Source organism: Mesoplodon densirostris, chromosome 4 (assembly GCF_025265405.1).
Source record: "Mesoplodon densirostris isolate mMesDen1 chromosome 4, mMesDen1 primary haplotype, whole genome shotgun sequence".
NCBI classification, from domain to species: Eukaryota; Metazoa; Chordata; class Mammalia; order Artiodactyla; family Ziphiidae; genus Mesoplodon; species Mesoplodon densirostris.
Genome location: NC_082664.1, coordinates 15,438,831 through 15,455,558, shown reverse-complemented (window position 1 = coordinate 15,455,558; position 16,728 = coordinate 15,438,831). Strand labels below are relative to the sequence as shown.

At 40.1% G+C, this 16,728-nt stretch overlaps 1 pseudogene; it reads left to right on the top strand.

Annotated features, from left to right (window-relative positions):
* Positions 1-637: 637 nt before the first annotated feature.
* Positions 638-16,728, top strand: part of LOC132488016 (10 kDa heat shock protein, mitochondrial-like) — a 43,596-nt pseudogene continuing 27,505 nt past the window's right edge.

The window sequence follows — 16,728 nt, the reverse complement described above, 5'->3', positions numbered from 1 at the left end:
GACAGCTACAGGACCACCGGACACCCTGGGTTGGTGTACTGAGATGCTGGTCCCAACCAGTGGGTCTGACTCCTCCCTCTCTCTGCTCCAACTGGATCCTTTCCTAGATGTGAACATGACTGCCCGTGATGCCACACGTGCTGGGCCCCTGGTTGTGTTTCTTGGGGTGCAGTCCCTGGACCACCCACATCAGAGTCTTCCCAGGTAGTGAACCTGAGCCAGAGCAGGGCCTTTGAATCATCAGTAGAGAAACAAAAGAGGAAGATTAAGCTGGGATTAATATTCTCTTTACTGTTTTTTCCTACAATTCTCTTTCTGTTCTCAGGAGAGGCTTATATACTATTCCCTGAGAGCCTCCACTTGCCCCAGCTTCCAGCTCTCCTCTCCCCACAGCTGAAACCATTAACCCACCTATGCAGTATTAGCCTTACTTCAATCTTGAGATTCTAGAAAGTTCAAGAATCTAGAACAAGTCCAGATGTTGGGCAGGGGAGTTTTAACAATCTACTCTTTAACGAGGCATGTATTATACCTCAGAACCCAGTGAGATGTGTCTTGGGATCTAACAGGACAAGGAAGGTTGGGAGCTATCAAGACCCAGAGCAAGACTTAAAACTGGACCCAGAACTGGACCAAGATGGAGCCAGCCCAGTCACAGGTGCTGGTATTGCACCCACTGCAGCAGGTGCCCTACTCTGCAATAGGGACAATTGCAGGGCAGACTCACATGCTCAGGTATGTCCCAGCAAAGCAATAGGGACCCAGAGGTATGGTCAATAGCCAGAAGTAACATAGCCCACTGGTGAACAAAGGGTCCCTAGCTTTTAGGCTGAGTTTGACGAGCTTCTCTTAGAGGACCTGTACTACTAGGCGGTTTAGCAGAACAGGGAAGCAACACAAGAATCTAGTTATCAATTCCAGGTGGGGTATGGCAAAGAACATACCATGGCTTTGGAGCAAAGCCAGCTTTGCTAGTTGAACAAAACAAAAAGGAAGAGGGACATATACAGAGGGCTGAGGTCTGGAGACGGGCTTCAGAAATCATCTCTATGTTCCTTTTTATAGGATTCAGAGGAGTCAACAATACCCCATCACAGGGCTGAAGTAGAAGGCAAAGAGGGTAAACAAGGCAGCCCTGGACAATGTCCTGGGTCCAAAAGCCAACCACTGCCTCAAATATATAACATTTCTTTACTTTAACGCCAGCATCCTTCCTTATCCTCACATGCCCTGGTTCATGCTCTCTGAAAACTGGGATTGATCATCATGTGTGCCTCTTCAGAATATCTGCTCAGCAAAATGGGATTAAAAACAAAGTTAGTACTACAGACAGGAGCCCCAAATTTATTCCTTTGGGCAATGTTTCCTTTTCATAAGCATTTAGTAGAAGTGAGAACCTTTAGAAGCTCTGATTTAGTCCAACCCACTGATGTAATCTAAGGCTCTATAGGATCTACTATTTTAATTTCTAGAACAAAATTCCAAGGGCAATTCTACTGGTGTTGCCACAGAAAATTTAAAAATGGAAAGCTCATCACTTCTTGGTAGTTATAAGTGTAAAATCTCATGATGTGCTTTATACTTTTTTATTGGAAGGTGGTTTTATAGGCTAGACCATGTGGTGGGGTTTGCCTTCGCTAATGGCAAAATAGGAACATCAGTTTATTTGGGTGGAAGTGTTCTAACATTGCTCTAAAGATCATGGATGTACGTCACCAGATAATCCCGGTCTCAACTCTCCTTGGTGGCTTACCTTTACTATCGTCACACGGCTCATGGATTTAGGAAGATGTGCCTCCCTACCTTACCACTTCCCAATTCAGCTCACCCTACTTTATATAAGCTCCATATTCTCCCCACCCCTCCCCTTCTCAATGGCAAGACAGGGGTCTGGTCATTCCTTCTCCTACTGTATCTTTGAGATTATGTCAACGTGGTTTTTATTTCACATTTCCTTTAAGATGTTTGTTTGTGCTAAAGAACCCATACAGAGATTTTTTTTTCCTCCCAGGGGATTAGCATTTTAGTAAGAGCTGAATAATAAAAGTGGATTGTAAAAGCCTGTCAGAAATGTAGTGGTGCGTGTCTTACTTCTCATAATTGCCTTGGAATGATTAGGATTGAACTTTGTTGTTGCTGTGTTCTTGTTCCAAAGTGAAAACAGGCACTTTTTCTCTGCCAGGTCTCAAGAATGGATGTCAAGGGGGAAATGACCTGTGATGCCTTATAAAAAGGTAAATTCTAATTTTCTAGATAAAAAAGATGTGGAGCAACTTAAGATGGGGCATTAAGGTGTGGACCACTAGGACTGCTTTGAATGGTTCTTAATCTTTTGTGGATGTCACTCACACTCCTTCGAGAATTTGAAGCAATTGCATACATACACAAAGATATATAAAATACGGCAACAATTTCAAGGGAATTGTGGACTTTATGTCCCTCAGATGAAAAAGATCCTTGTGGGGTCATCAAAATACTCTCCCCCTTCTTTTGCTTCAATCTTAATCCAGAAGTTAGAATAAATGGATGAAATTTAGAGTCCAATTAAGTTGCAAATATACCATGATGCTTAGCATTGTGCTGGGTACAAAGAACCCAGAAGAATGTAAAACCTCATCCTTGCCCCAGAGTCTCAAGACTTTAAGATGACTATACAAACTTACATGATGTACCTTTCAACAAGACCGTGTAGAGTTCAGTGCCAATTTGTGTGGTAGAGGGTCAATGGCTTAAACAAAGAAGATTTCATAGAGAAAGAAGGATTTCAGTTGCACTTGACAGGATCTGTAGGGCTTAGATCAACAAAAGGGAAATGTGAATGCTTTCCGTGGAGACAATATGGTTCAAGAGAGAGAATGTGAGCTTTGACATCTGATACATCTGGGTTTGAATCACCACTCTGTTGATTACAGGCTCTGTAACCATGCTAAATTTATTTAATATCTCTGGATTTACATTTCTACATTTGTAAAATGGGCATTTTTGTAGAATGGATGGGAATAATAAATGAGATAATTTTTTAAAAGCATATGGAGCAGTGCCAAGAAGGCAACAACTACATTTCTCTTGTTTGCTACCATATCACAAGTGCGTAACCCACGGGCTGGCACATAGAAGGTGTTTGGATAAATATCTTCAAGAATGTTAAATGGAAGAGTGAATGAATGAATGAATGAAAAATATGTTGAGTAGTAGGCAATAACAAGGAATCCAATGCGTGGCAATATATAATTTATTTTTCAAACATATTATAATAAATAAAATTATAGGATAGCTCTAACTAAAATGGTTTCACATTGTGTCCTAGATTATCCAAGGACAAACTCTCCAGTGTCTGGGTTATTTAGGCCCTTTACAACTTCATTGCCGGCTTCACAATTCTGGCTGATTTTAATGAGTTTTTTTTCCTCCATCTTTGGTTTTCAGTTTTCAGCAGTTTACTATGATGTCCCTAAGTGTGATTTCTTTGTATTTATCCAACTTGGGGTTCAATGACCTTCTTGAATCTGGAGGTTGATGGTTTGCATCAGTTTTGGAAAATATTTGGCCAATACCCTTCAAATATTTTTTCTGTCCTATTCCCTTCTTCTCCAAGTCTCTGATTACCTACGTGTTAGACCTTTTCACTGTATCTCATATATCTTTTACCCTCTTTTCTGTTGTTGGTTTTTTTTTCTCATTCATTTGTCTCTGCTTCAGTTGAACATTTTCTATTAACTTGTCTTTCAGTCACTAAGTTTTGTTCTTTTGTACCTAATCAACCATTAAACCCATTTAATGGGCTCTTAACATCAGATAGCAGGCTTTTCAACTCTAAAATTTTTATTTTATTCTTTTTAAATAGATTCCTCTCTAGTAAAATTTTCTTTTATTTTCCTGAATGTAGTAATCATAGTTATTTTAAAGCTCCTATCTGCTATTTCCAATGTCTGGGTTATAGGCCTATTTCTATTGCTTATTTTTCCTCTTGGTTTTCAGTCTTATGGTACTTCATATGGGGCTTGTATCAGCTGTATCACTTTTTGTGACCACCTCGATTAGATAAATCCTTAAGAGATCTCCAGATATTTATAATATGTGTGTAAGGCAGAAGCTTCTTTCCCAAATCACAAAGACATCTACTTGTGAGCAAATATCTAAGGGGACAAACATCACTATCTGGTTAACAACATCTAGGTTTCTTAGGGTTCTGAGGGATTTCCTTCATTCAACAAGTATTTGAAATCCTATTATGTGCCAGCACTATTCTTGTGCTAAGGCTATTTTGGTGGTCAAGATAAGGTCTCTGTACTTAAGAAACTTGCATTTTATGGGGGAAAGACAGCAAAAAATAAACAAATAAACAGCAAGAAAACTCTCAGAAAGTCATGAGTATTCTGCCGATAATTAAAGTAGAGTGACCTGATAAATAGTAACTTAGGGAGATACTTTACTTTGGATGGTTAGGGAAGGATTTTTGGGAAGAAGGTGACTCTCAAGGTGATAACTGAATGACAAGAAGGAATCAGCCATGCGAGTATGAAAAAGGATTTGAGGCAGAAGGGAGAACTAGCACAAAGTCTTTAAGAGAGGAATGAGGTTGACACATGTGATGGTTAAATTTATGTGTCAACTTAACTGGGTCATGGTATATTTAGTTGCTCAGATATTTGTTTCAACATGATTTCTGGGTGTGTCTGTGAAGGTGCTTCCAGGTGAGGTTAGCATTTGAATCCATAGGCTGAGTAAACAAGACTGTCCTCCCCAATGTGGGTGGGCATCACCCAATCCATTGAGGGCCTGAATAGAACAAAAAGGTGGAGGAAGGGAGAATTCACTCTCTCTGCTTTACTGCTTGAGCTGGACCATTGGTCTTCTCTTACCCTAGGACTGGGATTTATCACTAGCACCCCGGGCTCTTAGGCCTTCAGACTTGGACTCATATCATCAGCTCTCCTGGTGCTCAGGTCTTCAGATTCAGACTACAACCCACATCACTAGGTCTCCTGAGTTTCCAGTTTGCAGATGGTAGATGTTGGGACTTCTCAGCCTCCATAGTTGTGCGAGCCAGTTCCTTAAAATAAACCTCTTTATGTACGTAAATATAAAGATGCTACTGATTCTCTCTGGAGAATGCTGACTAATGTTCAAGGAAAAGAAAGAAGGTCAGAGTGACCCAAGTATAAATGGGGGAAATTGAAAGTGAAAGAAACGAGGCAGTGGACAGAGACTGTCTCGATCCTTTAGAGCTTTATAAGTCAGAGTAAGGAGTTCAGATTTATCCTAAACGTGGTAAGAAGCTACTGAAAAGCTTTAAGTAGGAGAGGAACAGGGTCTGATTTATATATATATATATATATATATATATATTTTTTTTTTTTTTTTTTTTTTTTTGCAGTACGCGGGCCTCTCACTGCTGTGGCCTCTCCCGTTGCGGAGCACAGGCTCCGGATGCGTAGGCTCAGCGGCCATGGCTCACGGGCCCAGCCGCTCCGCGGCATGTGGGATCTTCCCGGACCGGGGCACGAACCCATGTCCCCTGCATCGGCAGGTGGACTCTCAACCACTGCGCCACCAGGGAAGCCCTGATTTATATTTTTAAAAGCTCACTTTAGCTTTTGTGTGGAAAGAAGCAGTTTGCAGAGAGGCAAGATTGAAATGGAGAAACAAGTTGGGCTGTGATTGCAGTGGTCCAGGAGAGGGATGTTGAGGACTTGGATGAGGATAATGAGAGTGGAGATGAACAGGAATGGAAAGACTCAGGATTGCTTTTGAAGGTAGAGTCCACAGAGCTTGCCAACAGCTCGATATAATGAGAAAGGAGAGATAGTTAGAGAAAAATCCTAGATTTCTGGCATAAGCAGCTAGGTGGACAGTAAAGCCATCCCACTGATTTGGGAAAACTAAGGGAAAGCTCATTTGGAGGTCAGTTGGATGGATTAGGAATTCTGCTTTGGCCACGTTAAATTAGAGATGCCCACTCACCATCCCAATGGACATAGCAAACTAATACTTTGGTACACGCCTCTAGCTTTCCAGAGGGAAGTTCAGCACAGATAAAGAGTGGGAAATCATTCACATGTAGATGCCATTTGAATCAGCCTTGGGACTAGATAAGACGTCTATATTTCTTGGCCAAGTATATAGAAACATGACATCTCGGACTGGAAAAGACATTAAAGATCCTCTAGTCCAATCCTATTCTTTTATAAACAGGAAAAATGAGGCCTTGTGAGGTGAAGTGCTTTTTTCATAGTCATACAGTCCATCAGAGTCTAGGATTTCCTTACTTGGTTCAGTGTAGTTTTATTTACCTTCTGCTTCTAAAATAGTGCAACTTAACTCCAAAGTTATAGCAAATATTTGTTGAATGAGATAATTACACTCTGTGCAATATTGGATTTTAAATGACAAAAAAAAGTTTAAAAGGAAAAGAAACCACAAATAGATTGCTTTAAAATATTTCACTATCAATTGGAATTCAAATAAAGAAGCAGCTTGGTTGGCAGACTGGTTGGCTCAGTGAAAAATGAATTAGCAGAAACATTTTTATCCAGAATTTATTGTAGCTGAGGCAACCTTTTTGAGAGAAGACTTTAAATTAAAAGGCCAATCGTTTCTTCATCATATAGAAGAAAAAAACTTGCAATGTAAAATCTCATTACCTGAGTTGTTAAACTGGGTAGTAAAATTCTTTAGACCACTGGCTGTTACATACACACACACACACACACACACACACACACATTTACAGTTTCCTTAGATAAACAGCAAGTGTGTGTCCTCCTGCTACAGCAAAGTGGTACAGAAGGAAGCTGTGAGATTGAAAAGAACAACCGTGGACATTTTGTGTTGGCTCACTTAGAATAAAGTGAAAGAGGCAAGAAGTTGAAACTGATGTTAACTGCTTTCCAATTTAGCAGCAAAAAGCTAACCTAGGCACTGCAGATAAAAGAATGTGGCAATAAATGATCAATAATTCCTTGTACAAATGTACCTCTGACTTGTTTATGAAACTCTCGATAACTATAGAAGATATTCCAAATAGAATGTTCCAGATGTTGTTCTGCCTGAGAGACTTTTCTTTTTTTTTTTTTTTGAATTTTATTGTATTTATTTTTTATACAGCAGGTTCTTATTAGTTATCTATTTTATTCATATTAGTGTATACATGTCAATCCAAATCTCCCAGTTCATCCCCCTAACCCTCCAGTTTCCCCCCTTGGTGTCCATACGTTTGGTCTCTACATCTGTGTCTCTATTTCTGCCTTGCAAACTGGTTCATCTGTACCATTTTCTAGATTTCACCTACATGCGTGAATATACAATATTTGTTTTTCTCTTTCTGACTTAGTTCACTCTGTATGACAGTCTCTAGGTCCATCCACATCTGAGAGACTTTTCTGAGAAGAAAGCAACATCTGTGCCTTTCCCCTCTGTCTGTATCCAGCAAACTTCCTGGTACCAACACAGGAGACAAACATAAGCATCATTTAACCTCTTTGAGCTTCAATTTCCTGGTCAGTAAAATGAAGCAGGTGATTGCTTGAGAATTCCCATGGGCTTTGAAATCATATTTCCAACATTTGCCAAGGCCAAAATCAATAAAAAGAAAAAAATAAATTCTAAGGTCGTGTGAGACTAATTTTTTTCTACGCTGGAGCACAGCTGTGACCAGCCACTCGGTAAGTCACCTACCTTTGACCCCCTTTCTTTATGCCCCCAGTTAAAATACCTTTTCTTTGGTATTTTATTGAGTCTTTAAAGTAGTAAACACCATTTTATAAATAACGTCATAGTAACTTCTCCACTAACTACAACATATAAATCCAACTTTCAAACATGATCTCAGATGAAATCTTCAGTGCAAATATAAATGATGCGTTCTTTGCAATGCCTGAAGATATGGTAGAAGACTAGCCTAATGTGAAGACGTGCTCTAACGTTAGGTTGGTAAACAAGAGACCACTTGTCAAAACCAGGGGGTGTCCCCTTTCAGGAAGGAGGACTTTCTCTCTTCTTGATCCCATCTGGGAGGTCTTTGCTGGGGGCTGATGCCACACCAATGACCGACAGCTGAGTGCAAGAGGAGTCTTCTGCTTACTGACTGCCCACGCAAGATCAAGGCCTCTCTTCCCGTATCTTGCTTCGTTCAGTTAGTTCTCTATGTTTGGGGGAAATAAAACTCGACATGAACCCTGATTGCCGCTGTCACCACTAAATGTTGACCCAATTTAATGTCAACTCAAATTTGACGTATGCCAAGTTTCAGAGTGGGGAGCTTCCAGATTTTCCAGGATTTTGGTGGTGGTAGAACAGGAGACATTCCTGACAGTCTTCTTCTTTTTTTTAACAACCAGTTACTTTTACTACTGTATCCCCAGCAGTTAGTGCAGTGCTTGGTATGTAGTAGGCACACTGTATTTGCTGAAAGCTGAGTGAATGAATGAATGAATGAATAGACATCCTTATAGTCTGGGGAAGGACTTTATGTGCTGTGAAGGCGGAGAGCAGGACTGCATTTACAGTTCACTTTAAAATGTCCCAAACTGGCTCCATATCATATGTTATCAGGGAAATGCAAGTTAAAACAATGAGATATCACTCTACACCTAGTAAAACAGCAAAATTGGAACTGACAACACCAAATGCTGGTGAGGATGTGGAACAAAAGGAATTCTCATTCATTGCTAGTGGGAATGCAAAGCGGTACAGCCACTTTGGAAGACAGTTTGGCTCTTATCATATGGTCCAACAGTTGTGCTCCTTGGTATTTATCCAAAGGAGTAGAAACCTATATCCACACAGAAACCTGTCATAGATGTTTATGAACAGCTGTATTCATAGTTGCCAAAACCTAAAAGTAACCAAGATATCCTTCAGTAGGTGAATGGATAAAGAAACTGTGGTACATTGAGACGATGGGATGATACTCAGCACTAAAAAGAAATGAGCTATTGATCCATGAAAAGACATGGAGGAACCTTAAATACATATGACTAAGTGAAAGAAGTCAGTCTGAAAAGGCTACAGACTATGTGACATTCTGGAAAAGGCAAAACTATGGAGACAGTCAGAAGATCAGTGGTTGCCAGGGACTGGAGCACAGCACAGAGGATTTTTAGGGCAGGGAAGCTACCGTCTATGATACCATAATGATGGACACATGTCCTTGTACATTTGTCCAAACCAAGCAGTAGAGTGAATCCTAATGGGAAGTATGGACTTTGGATGGCAACACTGTGTCAATGTAGGTTCATCAGTTGTAACAAATGTCCCACTCTGATGGGGGATGTGGATAACAGGGGAGACTGTGCATGCGGGAGGGGGGGGGTGGCGGGGGGGAGGGGCCATATGGCATATCTCTGTTCCTTCCCCTCAGTTTTTTTTTTTTTTTTTTTTTTTACTGTACGTGGGCCTCTCACTGCTGTGGCCTCTCCCGTTGCGGAGCACAGGCTCCGGACACACAGGCTCCGCGGCCATGGCTCGCGGGCCCAGCCGCTCCGCGGCATGTGGGATCTTCCGGGATCGGGGCACGAACCCGTGTCCCCTGCATCGGCAGGCGGACTCTCAACCACTGCGCCACCAGGGAAGCCCCTCTTCCCCTCAGTTTTGCTGTGAAACTTAAACTGCTCTAAAAAAAGAGTCTATTTTGAAAAAAAATTCTAATAATATTCAGAAAAGGGGAATGAGGTGAAATATTTCCTACGCTCCCTCTTCCCAACTTCAACTCTGAGCCCAGTGCAAGCACCCAGTTTCCTCACTCCATGTATAGACCTCAGTTAAACTGCAGGAAGCAAAAAGATCTGTTTTACTTCAAAGCCTGTCCTCTTTCCATTTTACCATATCATCTCATCATCCAAAAGTCTCCTAAAGTATGTTGTATACCCACCTCATCTTAAATGGAAAATACTGAACATGAAATCAAGTTGATGACTTAAAGATGTAGTTAGGGGGCTTCCCTGGTGGCGCAGTGGTTAAGAATCTGCCTGCCAATGCAGGAGACACGGGTTCAAGCCCTGATCCGGGAAGATCCCACATGCCACGGAGCAACTAAGCCCGTGTGCCAGAACTACTGAGCCTGTGCTCTGGAGACCGCGAGCCACAGCTATTGAGGCCATGCGCCGCAACTACTGAAGTCCACGTGCCCTAGGGCCTGTGATCCGCAACAAGAGGCCACTACAATGAGAAGCTGGTGCACCGCAACGAAGAGTAGCCCCCCGCTCGCTGCAACTAGAGTAAGCCCGCGCACAGCAACGAAGACCCAATGCAGCCAAAAATAAAAATAAATAAAAAAAGATGTAGTTAGGAACATAATTTCTAGGGTAATGGAGATTGCTGCAGAATGTAGAGCTATTTGACCAGACACAAACTGGTTCCTCATTGCTGTAATTTTTTTTAAATGAATTTTTATTGGAGTATAGTTGATTTACAATGTTGTGTTAGTTCCTGCTGTACAGCAAAGTGAATCAGTTATACATATACATATATCCACTCTTTTTTAGATTCTATTCCCATATAGGTCATTACATAGTATTGAGTAGAGTTCCCTGTGCTCTACAGTAGGTTCTTATTAGTTATTTATTTTACATATACTAGTGTGTATATGTCAATCTTAATCTCTTAATTTATCCCTCTCCCGTGCTGTAATTTTTGGATTACTGAGTCTGGGTCTTTTTCTATCTTCTCCTTTGTCACCAGCCATCATGTCAATTTCTAGAAGCCTCTTGATCTTTTTTGAATTAGTTGTTTCTAATCTTCTGTGGGCTAAGAAACCAGGTAACCAGGTTTATTAGGATCATGTCTAAAATGGGAAAAGACAGTTGCTGAATGACAGAGTAAAAGGATGGAAATCAAATTCATGAGCTTAGCGAATGAGATCTATGGTGTTTATTTTAACTTCTCAGAGGCCTTTTTCTTTGAGCTGTGTTCTCAGTGACTGACATTATTGGAAAAATGACCTCTGGGTAGGTGAGTTATTGCTACAAAATGGCATTGTTTCCTCTAAAATGAATAAGAATGGCAGCTAATACTATATTCCATTTTCTTTGTGGAATGGATTCTTTGTTTAAAAAGAAGCGAGCAAAAAACCCAACAACAAAAAAAGGTGGAGCAATATACTCTGGGAAAAAGACCTAAAGTGAGTCACATTATATGAATAGCTAAGTTGATAGGAAAATAAATGTTGTTTTGCTCATACACTGAAAAGTCAATAAGCAGAAAATGAACTTCAGAGTAGCAGGGCCAATATTCATTTAGATGTCCTTTGTAATTAAAAAACAAGACCCAAACAAAACAAAGCAATAGCGTAGGCACAATGCCTAGAAGGGTTACATATGCAGGGGAACAAATTGTTGTATAAATAGATTTGTAAAACTTATTCATGAGACATCGATAGCTCATTAATGGAGAGGATGATTCATTTATTCAGAAGAGGTTCCATTATTTTTAGATTCTGTAGTTTAAAGTATAGTAAGGGATTTGAAAATGGAAAATTCTAGTAAAAGGATTTAGAACACCAAAATGGGAAGAAAATTCCTAAGAGCTCAGAGGTTTATACTCTTGGAAATTGTTCAATAAAGATTTAAAGGCCTTTATCTGGTTTTAATGCTGCTCATTCTTCACCTGCCTCATGACAAATACCTCTCCTTTACCTCTACCCTTCTTCTTAAGACTATCTTCAGGTGGCCATGAAGGATATTTTATTGTATCAGTAGCCTATAAGCAGCTTCTTATCTTTTAACCACAGCCTTGGACTCTAAACTCTACCTTGTATACCAGAGATGTTATATAGGTTTACCTTGTACGCAAACTCCAATCATTTGATGGTGCCTTCCTAGAGGGTTACAGTTAGAAAGTTTCTGAGCTCACATCTGTGCTCAGCAGGAAGGAATGTAGTGGTTGATTAGTGATGTCTACCATGGGCAAGACAGAGGTGATGGAAATATGCATGCCTTAAAATCGCCATCCCATTCCTATATCCTGCCAACAGTGAACCAAGAGAGGCTGGTTCACACTCAGCTTCTCTCTTGGGCACTGGACTTCCTGTTAATTAGAAAGATCAACTCCCTATATCCAATACCAGCTTGTGGAATATGCAAGTGTGTTGTTTCTGCATTTGAAGAGGATGAGTGTATATGAATTTGATTCTTGGCCACTTGGTGGGTGGATTATATAAATTATGGACATATTTTAAGTCAGTTGAAGAGTATTTAACACAAATATACTTTAAATATGACAAACACAGAGAGAGAGAGAGGGAGAGGAAGAAAGAACAACATCTATATCCCAATGAAGATTTTTTCCATTTCTTAACCTAGCACCATTTCTTAATCTCTCTCTCTTCTGAATTAAAAAAAAAATTAAATCAAAGAGAGCAAGTTTTCAACCAGATCATTAAAAAGGGGAAAAACTGATAACATTGATGAACAGGAAATATGACAATTCATGGCATAGTAACAAATTAGCCATATAATTCCATATACTTGAAGGTACATTTGACCAAAAACTAAATGGGAGGGGGACAGCTCTTGAGAAGAAATCAAAGGAGAAAAAAAAAAAGAGAGAAGAGAAGGAATTCAATTCATTCAAGGAATGTTGGGCTCCTGCCCTCAGGGAGTTCCTGGTCAAGTTTATATTGGCCCATACACATTCCTGGGTCATGGATGGAGACCTGCAAGCTAGTAGCTGCTGACTTTTTCTGATTAAAAAAAAAAAAAGCAAGTATACAAGGTATTTCAAAACTGAAATTTCCTCCTATCTTCTTTTCTTGGTAGCCCTGTTCATGACCTTGTTATGCTCTGGCAAGTGGACCCCTTCCAGATGTCTACCAGGCTTTTCCTCCTGTCCACCATCACTGTACATTTTCATACTCAGAAAAGTGCAAAATAATAACATCAGTATATAAGTATTTATGCAAGAATTAAAGTCTTTCAGAAGTCTTTCTTACCTTTGTAAGACCTAAGTAATTTTAAAACTTGAATGAAAGTTGAATGAACAAAGGAAAACAAATGTAAAAGAATGTAAAAGAGCATCTGCTTTCCCTTGCTTCTAGGCCTGCACTGAGCAACACAGTAGCCACTAGCCCCAGGTGGCTACTGAGGATTTGAAATGTGGCTAGTCTGAATCTAGGTGTGCCATAAGTATAAAATATATGCTGAATTATGAAAACTTAGAACAAAAGAGAATGTAAAATATACCACTACTAATTTTGTCTACTTGTTACATATAGAAATGGTAATATATTGGACATATTGGGTTAAATAAAATCTATTACTAAAACTAATTTCACCTGTTTCTTTTTACCTTTTTAATGTGGCTATTAGAAAAATTTAAATTACCTAAGTGGCTCACAGTATGTTTATATAGGACAGAGCTTCTCTAGGTAATTTTTTTCTGTAAAACATTCAAGATGGATGGTGGTATAGTTTATTTTTGAAGATTTACAGAAATAGAGGTAAGTAGTCTATGCTAATTTATCCTTTAAGTCCAGAAAATCCCTTCTAACTGCCTAAAAGGACAAAAATATTATGAGTGTCTATAGCACAGGTTCACAAACTCTACAAGGCACAGATAGTACATATTTCAGGTTGTCAGGACTAAATGATCTCTGTCATTTTTGGCCTCTCTCCACAGCTTGTGGAATCTTATTTCTCTGACCAAGGATTGAACCCAGGCCAAGGCAGTGACAGTACGGACTCCTAATCGCTGGAAATCCAGGGAATTCCCTGTTCAACTCTGTTCTTACAGTGTGAAAGCTGCCATGTCCAAGATCTAAAGAGTGAGTGTGGCTGTGTCTTAATAAAATTTTATTTACAAAAGCAGGTGGACATGCCATGAGGCACTAGGAATTTCTAAGTACGTAATAGTAGGCATGACAAAAATACCCCATAAGTTGAGAAAATTTGACACAAGTGGTCAACTTGCTTTTGTTCAAAAATAGGTATTGTCTTCTTTTGTAAATATTGGAATAATTTGGCACGGGGAGACACTAGGTCTGAAATCATGAAAAGTCTGCACTGAAGATGATTTGGTTTTCTTTTTCGGCTGTGCCACAGGCCATGCGGGATCTTAATTCCCCGACCAGGGATGGAACCCATGCTTCCTGCAGTGGAAGCGAAGAGTCTTAACCACTGGAAGGCCAGGGAAGTCCCAAAGATGATATATTTTAATACAAAGTAATTTTTCAATTACATGTACACTACATTTAGTATTACCTTTTGCAACAATAATTTGTTATAAAGCTACTTGTCTCTGAAATGATTCCATATTCATAATTTAAAGAAAGAAAACATGTATCTTCACATATGATTCATTATAGTCTACTGCAATGTCTGTTTTCCCAGAGCTGAGGAGATCGTGTGTTCTCAGCCAATGAGACAGGATGTGACAGACTCTGCTATATGCTGCAGTCCAATAAGCATTACTGTACTATGAAGCAAATACTCTCAACCAATCAGCTTTCTGCTATGCCACTTAAATGGGTTTTGTAATGTGTTGCTTAGTTTAGGATGGCCTCTCTTTTCGACACTTATTTTGTGTTCTGGATAGTTTTGAACCCATCAATGACTGGCAATGTGTACGTGTGATAAGACTGGACTTGATTTTAAGGGAAGAGTATCACCAGGGATTTTAAATATCAATTTTACAATAGCTTGGGAGACCTTCATGGAAATAGTTGAGGAAACAAGAGTAAAGATCAACAGATGATTGGGACTGGTGGAAACTTTTGATGCTGTGAAGGACATCATGAACCTCCCTGCAGGCTGGCGGTAGGGTGGGGTGGGGCGGTGGGTAGGGAGGCTTATGCCCTTTATGGGGATTTGGAAAGAATAGACATGAGTTGGCAGCATAGTGATGTGAGATGCTGAGCATATAACTCCATCGGGATGGGGCTTCCCCAGTCTACTCCAGTACAGGTTTGGGAGGCAGTCCCATTTCTAGAAAAGCAGCCCTCGTGATAAAAAAGTTTATGAGTGACACAGAATTCAAAGTAGACTTAACATAGTCTTTTCAAGTTTGTTTTGACAAATAAGACATCTTTGGATCTGCTTTAATAAATCTATTTTAAAATGTAGTGTAACTTACATGTTTCATTAATTATATATTCAACCACCTAAACAGCTTGAAAACAGTTTATTTTGTAAATTGGGTTTAATATTTTCCTCTGAAATATTTTTAAACCATTCATTTCCATTACAAACTCTGTAATACAAAAGTAATCTCTGAGCTGATCTCTGACCAAATCATGACAAATTCTCAATCAGCAGCATCTAAATTAGGGCATCCACCAGCTAAACAGTGGCATCAGTCATTAATCTCTTTGTAAAATTGTTTATTTTTCTGTTTAAAAGACATAGTAAAATCTTGTTCCTGTAAGTTATGGTTCAAAATTGCAAAGGGATATATGATCCCTCTAAAGAAGATAGTCTGCTTCAGAAAGCAGTTTGTATTCCATTCTGGGTTAGAGATGGTTACCAAGGAGACAGCTCAACTTCATCAGTAGGCTTCTAGGATCAGGAATCTAGTGGGCTCTTAGAAAGTGTTTGTAGAAAGAAAAAGGAGAGAAATAAAGAAGGAAAGAAAAGAGGGAGGGGGAAGGGAGGGAGGACAGGCTTTTTCCTATTAGGAAAGAACATTATGATGGTTAATTTCATGTGTCAACTCGGCTAGGCTACAGAACCCAGATATTTGGTCAAATGTTATTCTAAATATTTCTGTGAAGGTATTTTTCAGATGGGATTAACATTTAAATCAGTAGATGTTGAGTAAATCAGATTGCCCACCATAATGTGGGTGGGCCTCATCAAATCAGTCGAAGACCTTAATTGAAAAACCCTGACTGCCCCCTTAGAACAGAGAATCCTGCCAGAAGACTGCCTTTTGAGGCAAACTGTAGCATCAACTCTTTCCTGGGTTCCCACTCCTGCTATAGTACCTTCTCTCTCCCAGCCTGCACCTATAACCTCATAGGGAGTTCTGTATGATCACTTGGAGAAAGAGAAAACTTGGGCCTTGTTTATAATAGTCCTGTGTGATATGCAGCCACCACCCCAAAGTGCACAGCTACAGCACTACAACCCTTTCTGGGATATCACTGAAGGACAGTGGTGAAGTGAAATCCTCCCAGTGGGTAGAATTTTGAGCAGTGCACCTGATTGTTCATTTTGCTTGTTAGGAGAAATGGCCAGATTAGATAGCAATTAGATAACAATTCACAGTCTCTGGCCATGTGAGGTCTGTGGTTTGACTTGGAAGGAACACGACTGGAAAATTGGTGACAAGGAGGTCTAGAGAAGACATATGTGACAGACCTCTCTGAATGTGCAAAATATGTGAAGATATCTGTGTCCCATGTGAATGCTCGCCAAATGGTGACCCCAGAAGAGGAGGATGTTAATAGTCAAGTGGATAGGATGACCTGCTCTGTAGATACCAGTCAGCCTCTTTCCCCCTGCCAGCCCTGTTATTACCCAGTGGACTCATGAACAAAGTGGCCATAGTGGCCGGGATAGAGGTTATGCATGGGCCCAGCAACATGGACTTCTACTCACCAAAGTCAACTTGGTTGCAGCCACTGCTGAGTGTCCAATCTGCCAGCAGCAGAGAATAATACTGAGTCCCTGATATGGCATCATTGCCTGGGGTGATCAACCAACTACCTGGTTAATTACATTGGACCACTTCCATCATGGAAGGGGCAATGTTTTGTTCTTACTGAAATAGACACTCTGGATACAGATTTGCCTT